This window comes from Coregonus lavaretus (assembly GCF_964263955.1).
Source record: "Coregonus lavaretus genome assembly, chromosome: 4".
In the NCBI taxonomy this organism is placed as follows: domain Eukaryota; kingdom Metazoa; phylum Chordata; class Actinopteri; order Salmoniformes; family Salmonidae; genus Coregonus; species Coregonus lavaretus.
In genome coordinates, this window is record NC_139991.1 from 47872261 (window position 1) to 47883280 (window position 11020).

Here is an 11020-nt window from a genome sequence, read left to right on the forward strand (position 1 = left end):
GTACGTACAGTGGGGAAAAAAAGTATTTAGTCAGCCACCAATTGTGCAAGTTCTCCCACTTAAAAAGATGAGAGAGGCCTGTAATTTTCATCATAGGTACACGTCAACTATGACAGACAAATTAAGGAAAAAAAATCCAGAAAATCACATTGTAGGATTTTTTATGAATTTATTTGCAAATTATGGTGGAAAATAAGTATTTGGTCACCTACAAACAAGCAAGATTTCTGGCTCTCACAGACCTGTAACTTCTTCTTTAAGAGGCTCCTCTGTCCTCCACTCGTTACCTGTATTAATGGCACCTGTTTGAACTTGTTATCAGTATAAAAGACACCTGTCCACAACCTCAAACAGTCACACTCCAAACTCCACTATGGCCAAGACCAAAGAGCTGTTAAACGACACCAGAAACAAAATTGTAGACCTGCACCAGGCTGGGAAGACTGAATCTGCAATAGGTAAGCAGCTTGGTTTGAAGAAATCAACTGTGGGAGCAATTATTAGGAAATGGAAGACATACAAGACCACTGAAAATCTCCCTCGATCTGGGGCTCCACGCAAGATCTCACCCCGTGGGGTCAAAATTATCACAAGAACGGTAAGCAAAAATCCCAGAACCACACGGGGGGACCTAGTGAATGACCTGCAGAGAGCTGGGACCAAAGTAACAAAGCCTACCATCAGTAACACACTACGCCGCCAGGGACTCAAATCCTGCAGTGCCAGACGTGTCCCCCTGCTTAAGCCAGTACATGTCCAGGCCCGTCTGAAGTTTGCTAGAGTGCATTTGGATGATCCAGAAGAGGATTGGGAGAATGTCATATGGTCAGATGAAACCAAAATAGAACTTTTTGGTAAAAACTCAACTCGTCGTGTTTGGAGGACAAAGAATGCTGAGTTGCATCCAAAGAACACCATACCTACTGTGAAGCATGGGGGTGGAAACATCATGCTTTGGGGCTGTTTTTCTGCAAAGGGACCAGGACGACTGATCCGTGTAAAGGAAAGAATGAATGGGGCCATGTATCGTGAGATTTTGAGTGAAAACCTCCTTCCATCAGCAAGGGCATTGAAGATGAAACGTGGCTGGGTCTTTCAGCATGACAATGATCCCAAACACACCGCCCGGGCAACGATGGAGTGGCTTCGTAAGAAGCATTTCAAGGTCCTGGAGTGGCCTAGCCAGTCTCCAGATCTCAACCCCATAAAAAATCTTTGGAGGGAGTTGAAAGTCCGTGTTGCCCAGCGACAGCCCCAAAACATCACTGCTCTAGAGGAGATCTGCATGGAGGAATGGGCCAAAATACCAGCAACAGTGTGTGAAAACCTTGTGAAGACTTACAGAAAACGTTTGACCTGTGTCATTGCCAACAAAGGGTATATAACAAAGTATTGAGAAACTTTTTTTATTGACCAAATACTTATTTTCCACCATAATTTGCAAATAAATTCATTAAAAATCCTACAATGTGATTTTCTGGAAAAAATATCTCATTTTGTCTGTCATAGTTGACGTGTACCTATGATGAAAATTACAGGCCTCTCTCATCTTTTTAAGTGGGAGAACTTGCACAATTGGTGGCTGACTAAATACTTTTTTCCCCCACTGTACATACCCCAACCAGAAGCCATGGATTATAGGAAACATCCGCACTGAGCTAAAGGGTAGAGCTGCCGCTTTCAAGGAGCTGGACTCTAACCCGGACGCTTATAAGAAATCCCGCTATGCCCTCCGACGAACCATCAAACAGGCAAAGAGTCAATACAGGACTAAGATTGAATCGTACTACACCCGCTCTGACGCTCGTCGGATGTGGCAGGGCTTGAAAACTATTACAGACTACAAAGGGAAGCACAGCTACGAGCTTCCCAGTGACACAAGCCTACCAGACGAGCTAAACCACTTCTATGCTCGCTTCGAGGCAAGCAACACTGAAGCATGCATGAGAGTACCACCTGTTCCGGATGACTATGTGATCACGCTCTCCGTAGCCGATGTGAGTAAGACTTTTAAGCAGGTCAACATTCACAAGGCCGCAGGGCCAGACGGATTACCAGGAAGTGTACTCCGAGCATGTGCTGACCAACTGGCAAGTGTTTTCACTGACATTTTCAACATGTCCCTGACTGAGTCTGTAATACCAACATGTTTCAAGCAGACCACCATAGTCCCCGTGCCCAAGGACACTAAGATAACCTGCCTAAATGACTACCGACCCGTAGCACTGACGTCTGTAGCCATGAAGTGCTTTGAAAGGCTGGTCATGGCTCACATCAACACCATTATCCCAGAAACCCTAGACCCACTCCAATTTGCATACCGCCCCAACAGATCCACAGATGATGCAATCTCTATTGCACTCCACACTGCCCTTTCCCACCTGGACAAGAGGAACACCTACATGAGAATGCTATTCATTGACTACAGCTCAGCATTCAACACCATAGTGCCCTCAAAGCTCATCACTAAGCTAAGGATCCTGGGACTAAACACCTCCCTCTGCAACTGGATCCTGGACTTCCTGACGGGCCGCCCCCAGGTGGTAAGGGTAGGTAACAACACATCTGCCACACTGATCCTCAACACGGGGGCCCCTCAGGGGTGCGTGCTCAGTCCCCTCCTGTACTCCCTGTTCACCCATGACTGCATGGCCAGCCACGACTCCAACACCATCATTAAGTTTGCCGATGACACAACAGTGGTAGGCCTGATCACCGACAACGATGAGACAGCCTATAGGGAGGAGGTCAGAGACCTGGCCGTGTGGTGCCAGGATAACAACCTCTCCCTCAACGTGACCAAGACAAAGGAGATGATTGTGGACTACAGGAAAAAAAAGAGGACTGAGCACGCCCCCATTCTCATCGACGGGGCTGTAGTGGAACAGGTTTAGAGCTTCAAGTTCCTTGGTGTCCACATCACCAACGAACTGTCATGGTCCAAACACACCAAGACAGTCGTGAAGAGGGCACGACAAAGCCTATTCCCCCTCAGGAGACTGAAAAGATTTGGCATGGGTCCTCAGATCCTCAAGAAATTCTACAGCTGCACCATCAAGAGCATCCTGACTGGTTGCATCACCGCCTGGTATGGCAACTGCTTGGCCTCCGACCACAAGGCACTACAGAGGGTAGTGCGTACGGCCCAGTACATCACTGGGGCCAAGCTTCCTGCCATCCAGGACCTCTATACCAGGCGGTGTCAGAGGAAGGCCCTCAAAATTGTCAAAGACTCCAGCCACCCTAGTCATAGACTGTTCTCTCTGCTACCGTACGGCAAGTGGTACCGGAGTGCCAAGTCTAGGTCCAAAAGACTTCTCAACAGCTTCTACCCCCAAGCCATAAGACTCCTGAACAGCTAATCATGGCTACCCGGACTATTTGCACTGCCCCCCCACCCCATCTTTTTACGCTGCTGCTACTCTGTTAATTATTTATGCATAGTCACTTTAACTCTACCCACATGTACATATTACTTCAACTACCTCAACTAGCCAGTGCCCCGCACATTGACTCTGCACCGGTACCCCCCTGTATATATAGCCTCCCTACTGTTATTTTATTTTACTTTTTTGTTGTTGTTTTATTTTACTCAGAAAGCTTAAATGATTGTTAATCTATCTGCAGTGTCCAATTTACCGAAGCTATTACAGCAAAAGAATACCATGCTATTATTTGAGGATAGTGCACAACAAGAAAACACTTTTATCTAGGCAACTGTTTTGATACATTCACCTCTGACAGTAAATAATATACTTACATTCAGTAATCTTGCTCTGATTTGTCATCCTGAGGGTCCCAGAGATAAAATGTAACATAGTTTTGTTTGATAAAATACATTTGTATATCCTAACATGATGTTGTATACAGCGTTTTACATGAATTCCGACTCTTTCAACTTGCAACAAAACAATTTATGTAATCTAATCTGCAACATGTTTTTTTAACCGGTCAAATTCGGTTTCTGTGCAATCCTTAGACACCCTAGAAGGCAACCGAATTTGTTTCATCATTCTACATCAAGTATTGGCTACACAGCACGTCAATTAGCCCATGAAGGTCAGCCATCATTACGCACCAATGAGACGAGCGGTGTTCACTTGATTGACAGTGTCTTGGTCCAATGACCACCTATCATTTTGAAACATAGCTAGCGAGATAGCCAATGAGCTGGGCTTTACAGTAGTATGTGAACGCCCTTTGTACGACAAACAGCCATCAAGCTAGACCTGTGCACAACCGTATTCATTCTAAAGGGGAAAGAAAACAGGACGAACAGTAGTTTACATTACGCAGTGGTTCGTTCTCTTCGACAAACTTTTCTCAAAACTGAAAAAGTAAAACTTGGCTACCAAGCGTGGAAAGGCTAAATCGAAGTCCAGTCAAAAGTTTGGACACACCTACTCATTCAAGGGTTTTTCTTTATTTTGTATTTGAGATTCTCAAATAGCCACCCTTTGCCTCGATGACAGCTTTGCACACTCTTGGCATTCTCTCAACCAGCTTCGCCTGGAATACTTTTCCAACAGTCTTGAAGGAGTTCCCACATATGCTGAGCACTTGTTGGCTGCTTTTCCTTCACTCTGCCATCCGACTCATCCCAAACCATTTCAATTGGGTTGAGGTTGGGGGATTGTGGAGGCCAGGTCATCTGATGCAGCACTCCATCACTCTCCTTCTTGGTAAAATAGCCCTTACACAGCCTGGAGGTGTGTTGGGTCATTGTCCTGTTGAAAAACAAATGATAGTCCCACTAAGCCCAAACCAGATGGGATGGTGTATCGCTGCAGAATGCTGTGGTAGCCATGCTGGTTAAATAAATCACAGACAGTGTCACCAGCAAAGCACCCCCGCACCATAACACCTCCTCCTCCATGCTTTACGGTGGGAAATACACATGCAGAGATCAACCATTCACCCACACTGCGTCTCACAAAGCCACGGCGCTTGGAACCAAAAATCTCCAATTTGGACTCCAGACCAAAGGACAAATTTCCACCGGTCTAATGTCTATTGCCCGTGTTTCTTGGCCCAAACAGGTCTCTTCTTCTTATTGGTGTCCTTTAGTAGTGGTTTCTTTGCAGCAATTCAACCATGAAGGCCTGATTCCCACAGTCTCTGAACAGTTGATGTTTCTTGCCCATGATGTAGAGTTATTGACCTCACAGTAAGCCAGATTCGACTAACTTACATTGTGGAGCTTAAACTTGAAGCAGCAGTGGCGGCACAATAAATCGGAAATTGACAGCTCATGGTGCTGAAAGTAGGCAAATTACAGTAGGCATAATTCATTTAAATTAGACTTTACTAACAAGAGGGCTGTGTGTTGGAGCCTATTACTTCTTATTTAAGAAATATGAGGTAGGCCTGTTTGACAGACGAAATTAGGCTATAGGCTGCGATATACACAGATTTGTTGACCAATTCCACCCACCATGCAATAGGCTAAGTTAAAACCAGGACTCGAATTGACGGGGTATGAGAGGGTATGCCATAGGCCTGCCTTTTAAAGAAAATGGCAAAAAGCTTAAGATTTAAGAAAAAACAGATCTGATTATATAAAGTAATCTATAACGGTGCTTTGGTCCTCAAAGCTTTATGCTAGAATCAAGCTGTAAAATACCGGGGAAAGACGTTTCTCCGATGCATATGGGGATATCATCTTTTCACATTGAAGAGGAGCTACAACCTATTGCAGAGGAGACAAAAATCACTTTGCGTTGACATTTTTCTGCATTGGTAGGCCTACTGTCTGGGGTGGAAAGGTAGACCTAACTTTTGAAAGTACCATGCTCAGATTCCTAATGTCTCAGATTTAATTATTTTCAAACAAGACACACTGATTTGGCAATGGAGAAACACATAAGATTAACACAATCTTAGCTCTGTCCATTCTTTAGACTATAATTTCAGTAATTTGTGGTGAAATGTAAAACAAAACTGCATTAAATGTTTATAAAAGGCAATGATAGATTGATGCAATGCTTTTACTGTAAAGGTAAAATATATTTTGCTCAAAGGAGGGCCATACATTTTCCTTTCAGAGATCTGATTTTCTCCATGTAAGACTTATAAATAATGCGCACTCCCTTAGCTCAGGGATTCTTCAAAGTCACAGGGATACTTTTTTTAATAGTTACATTGATTTTGTTGCATTATTTGAGCAAAATTTACATATGATTTTGAAATTAATCATTCTCACAAATGTTTGTATTGAACTATTTTTTAAGGCAAAAAAAAGAAGAAAAAAAAAGAAGGTGAGTATCTGTTGTCAACTCAGTCAGTGGCTTTTCAACTCAGTCACTGATGGCTAACCCCCTTGTAAAATAGCTTAAAAGTCTGGGTAGGTAGGGTGCGAGGTAACATAATGGGTATATCTGCAAGAACACAAGGAGAGGGTAGCCTTTGGACTTTTTATTAAAGCAGCTTTTTCTGTAGGCTTATAATGATGAGAAATGTCACAGGTGATGAAAGATGTAGATGAGGACGTTGAGAAATGGTTATGTCTAGGTACAGACAGAAACAATGTTAATTAAAATAAGAGGCACATTGTAAACATACCCAGAATAAATCCAAACACAGTGTTACACAATTGGCAAATAAGGGAAGTGCACTTACATGTACAACAATCAAACAGCAAACAATATAAATGTACATAACAACAACATGAACTAAAAACTTTAGCCACACAATACTCACAGTCAATAACACATCTCTAGTGGTTTGGTTGAAAGAGTATGCTTAAACAATTTAAGTATTTACTGTGCTAGACCTAAAGAATATTGTTTGCTTCATAAATGTTGTTTGTGGCAAAGGTCTCCTCATTTCTCCTAAGTGGAGATTTTCTATTTTCTCCCTCTCTCACCTGTCCATCTCCTCATTTGAATTCCATGTGTCACTGTCACTTGTCCACTCAAGCTTAACAGTATTGTCATCTATCGCCCACCAGGTGCCCTTGGAGAGTTCCTCAATGAGCTTGACACCTTGATAAGCTAATTTCCTGACGATGGCTCACCGCACTTCATAATTGGCGACTTCAACCTCCAGACGTCTGCCTTCGATTAATTTATTTCCAACTCTCTCTTTCCCCGTCTTGTCTCTTTTGACCTCACCCTTTCCCAATCCCCTCCAACTCACAAGGCAGGCAATATGCTTGACCTCATCTTTACTAGAGGCTGTTCGCCTACTAATCTCACTGAAACCCCCCTCCAGGTCTCTGATCACTACTTTGTTTCCTTTTCTGTCTCCCTTTCCTCCAACCCTAACCACTCAGCCCTTACCCAGATGGTCTTGCGCCATCGCAATCTTCACTCTCTCGCTCCCACTACTTTCTCCTCTTCTATCCTATCATCTCTCCCTTCTGCTAAATCCTTCTCCCTCCTGTCTCCTGATTCTGCCGCTTCGACCCTACTCTCCTCCCTTTCTGCATCCTATGACTCACACTGTCCCCTTTCATCCCGGCCGGCTCGGCCCACCCCTCCTGCTCCGTGGCTGAGTGACTCACTGCAAACTTGCAGAACAGGGCTGTGGGCAGCGAAAATTGAGGAAAATTAAACTTCTGGAGGACCTATCATCCTTTCACGTCCTCTCTACCGTCTCTTCCTTTGTATCCACTGCTAAAGCCACTTTCTATCACTACATTTCAAGCTTCTGCCTCTAACTCTAGGAAACTCTTTTCCACCTTCTCCTCCACCCCCTCCCTTCTCCCTCTCTGCGGACGACTTTGTCAACCACTTTAAAAAGAAGGTTGACGACATATGCTACTTATTCATTCAGCCTATTGAGTATACTGGTCTCACTCACATAGAACTACCCTATGCCTTGACCTCCCCTCTCTCTCCAGATGAAATCCTGCAACTAGTGAGGTCTGGCTGCCCAACAACCTCTACCCCATCCCCTCCTCCCTTCTCCAGACCATCTCTGGAAACCTTCTCCCATTCCTCACTTCCCTCATTAACTCATCCCTGACCACTGGCTGCGTCCCCTCTGACTTCAACATGGCCCGAGTCGCTCCCCTCCTCAAGACACCAACACTCGACTCATCTGACCTCAAAAACTATAGACCTGTATCCCTTCTTTCCTTTCCAAAACACTTGAGCATGCTGCCTCTGATCAAGTTTCTCGTTATCTCTTTCAGAACGATCTTCTTGACGCTAACCAGTTAGGCTTCAAGACGGGTTACTCAACCAAGACTGCTCTTCTCTGTATCACGGAGGCTCTCCGCACTGCCAAAGCTGACTCTCTCTTCTCTGTTCTCATCCTCTTAGATCAATCCGCTGCCTTCGACTGTGAACCATCAGATCCTACTCTCCACCCTCTCAGGGCTGGGCGTCTCAGGCTCACCTGGTAGGAGCATCGTACCTGGCAGGCCGCTCCTACCAGGTGATGTGGAGAGGATCTGTGTCTGCACCACGTACTCTCACTACTGGTCTCCCCCAGGGCTCGGTTCTAGGCCCTCTCCTCTTTTCTCTATACACCAAATCACTCCAAATCGACAAGACAGAGATGCTCTTCCTCCCGGGGAAGGCCTGCCCACTCAAAGACCTCTCCATCACGGTTGAAAACTCCACAGTGTCGCCCTCTCAGAGTGCAAAGAACCTTGGCGTGACCCTGGACAACACCCTGTTGTTCTCTGCAAACATTAAAGCAGTGACTCACTCCTGCAGGCTCATGCTCTACAACATCCGTAGAATATGACCCTACCTCACACGGGAAGCAGCCTAGGTCCTAATCCTGGCACTTGTCCTCTCCCGTCTGGACTACTGCAACTCGCTGTTGGCTGGGGTCCTTGCTTACATTTACATTTACGTCATTTAGCAGATGCTCTTATCCAGAGCGACTTACAAATTGGTGCATTCACCTTATGATAGCCAGTGGGACAACCACTTTACAATTTATATTTTTATATTTTTCTAATTTGTTAATTTTTATTTTTTATAGTATATTTTTAATTTTCATTTGTTTTATAAATGTATATATATATATATATATATATATATATATATACTTATTTTTTTGTGGGGGTGGGGTAGGGGAGGGGTAGAAGGATTACTTTTATACTATCCCAGGTATTCCTTAAAGAGGTAGGGTTTCAAGTGTCTCCGGAAGGTGGTCAGTGACTCCACTGTCCTGGCGTCGTGAGGGAGCTTGTTCCACCATTGGGGTGCCAGAGCAGTGAACAGTTTTGACTGGGCTGAGCGGGAACTGTGCTTCCGCAGAGGTAGGGGGACCAGCAGGCCAGAGTTGGAAGAACGCAATGCCCTCGTTTGGGTGTAGGGACTGATCAGAGCCTGAAGGTAAGGAGGTTCCGTTCCCCTCACAGCTCCGTAGGCAAGCACCATGGTCTTGTAGCAGATGCGAGCTTCAACTGGAAGCCAGTGGAGTGTACGGAGGAGCGGGGTTCCATCAAACCCCTGCAACTTATCCAGAACGCTGCAGCCTGCCTGATGTTCAACATTCCCAAGTTCTTTCATGTCACCCCACTCCTCCGCACACTCCACTGGCTTCCAGTCAAAGCTCGCATCCACTACAAGACCATAGTGCTTACCTACGGAACAGCAAGAGGAACTGCCCCTCCCAACCTTCAGTCTATGCTCAAACCCTACACCCCAACCCGAGCACTCCGTTCTGCCACCTCAGGTCTCTTGACCCTCCCACCCCTACGGGAGGGCAGCTCTTGCTGATCCCAGTCCTATGATTAAACAATCAAGGCCTTTAAAAATAATAATAAATAATAATATAATATGCCATTTAGCAGACGCTTTTATCCAAAGCGACTTACAGTCATGCGTGCATACATTTCTTTTTTTTGTGTATGGGTGGTCCCGGGGATCGAACCCACTACCTTGGCGTTACAAGCGCCGTGCTCTACCTGCTGAGCTACAGAGGACCACTTGTTGGACATGTAAACACTTGTTGGACAATAATTGTAAAAATGAAATGCCTTTTATGGTGTCTGCGGGAGTTTACATAAATCCAGTTAGTTGCATTTTAAGATACAAACATTAATAAATTGGAGGTTGTTCCTTTGGAAAAGAGGCCGTATGAAATCCACATTCTAGAATCACCTCAAATGACTGGGATCACCTTCATCCAACCATACTTTAGCCTCACCAGTATGGAGGACTAAAAGTGCCACAATTAAATAAATAAATACACCATTAAATAATTACTTAAATGTGTCATTAATTAATTAAAATTAGAATTAAATACATAAATGTGTTATTAAATGTGTCATTAATTAATTCAAATACCGATTCATTTTATGTAAAATACATATATAATTATTTCACTATTTACATTTACATTTCATGATCCTGCATTGCAGTGATTCATGAATTACTTAAAACTGTCAAACTGACCCATCAAAAGTTGGTAGGCGGAACCTAACGCCTGATTGGTTACCCTCTGCATCAAGCCAAGACAAATCAATTCCGGATTATGTCAGCAGGTCCTGCTTCTACATCCTCTGCTAAGTTTAAAATGTCTCTAACCAACTCCCTGGAAAGTTCACGGAGATCCTCCATTGTCTCTATCCAGGTTGGCCTACTCTACTTCAGACCAAAGCAATGGATCAGACTAGATTCGCGTTAGCCCCGCCCACTGACTTTGATGGGTCAGTTTGACAGTTTTAAGTAATTCATGAATCACTGCAATGCAGGATCATGAAATGTAAATGTAAATAGTGAAATAATTATATATGTATTTTACATAAAATGAATCGGTATTTGAATTAATTAATGATACATTTAATTACACATTTATGTATTTAATTCTAATTTGAATTAATTAATGACACATTTAATTAATTAATGACACATTTAAGTAATTATTTAATGGTGTATTTATTTATTTAATTGTGGCACTTTTAGTCCTCCATACACCAGCAGATGGTGCCATGGTCCTTCCAACTGACAGATTTCACTTGCCATCATAATGACTCACTCTAGTAGGGAAGATGTAGCTAAATCAAAACGGGATATTGTATATGTCAAACCAGGGGCACAACTTTCACTGGGGA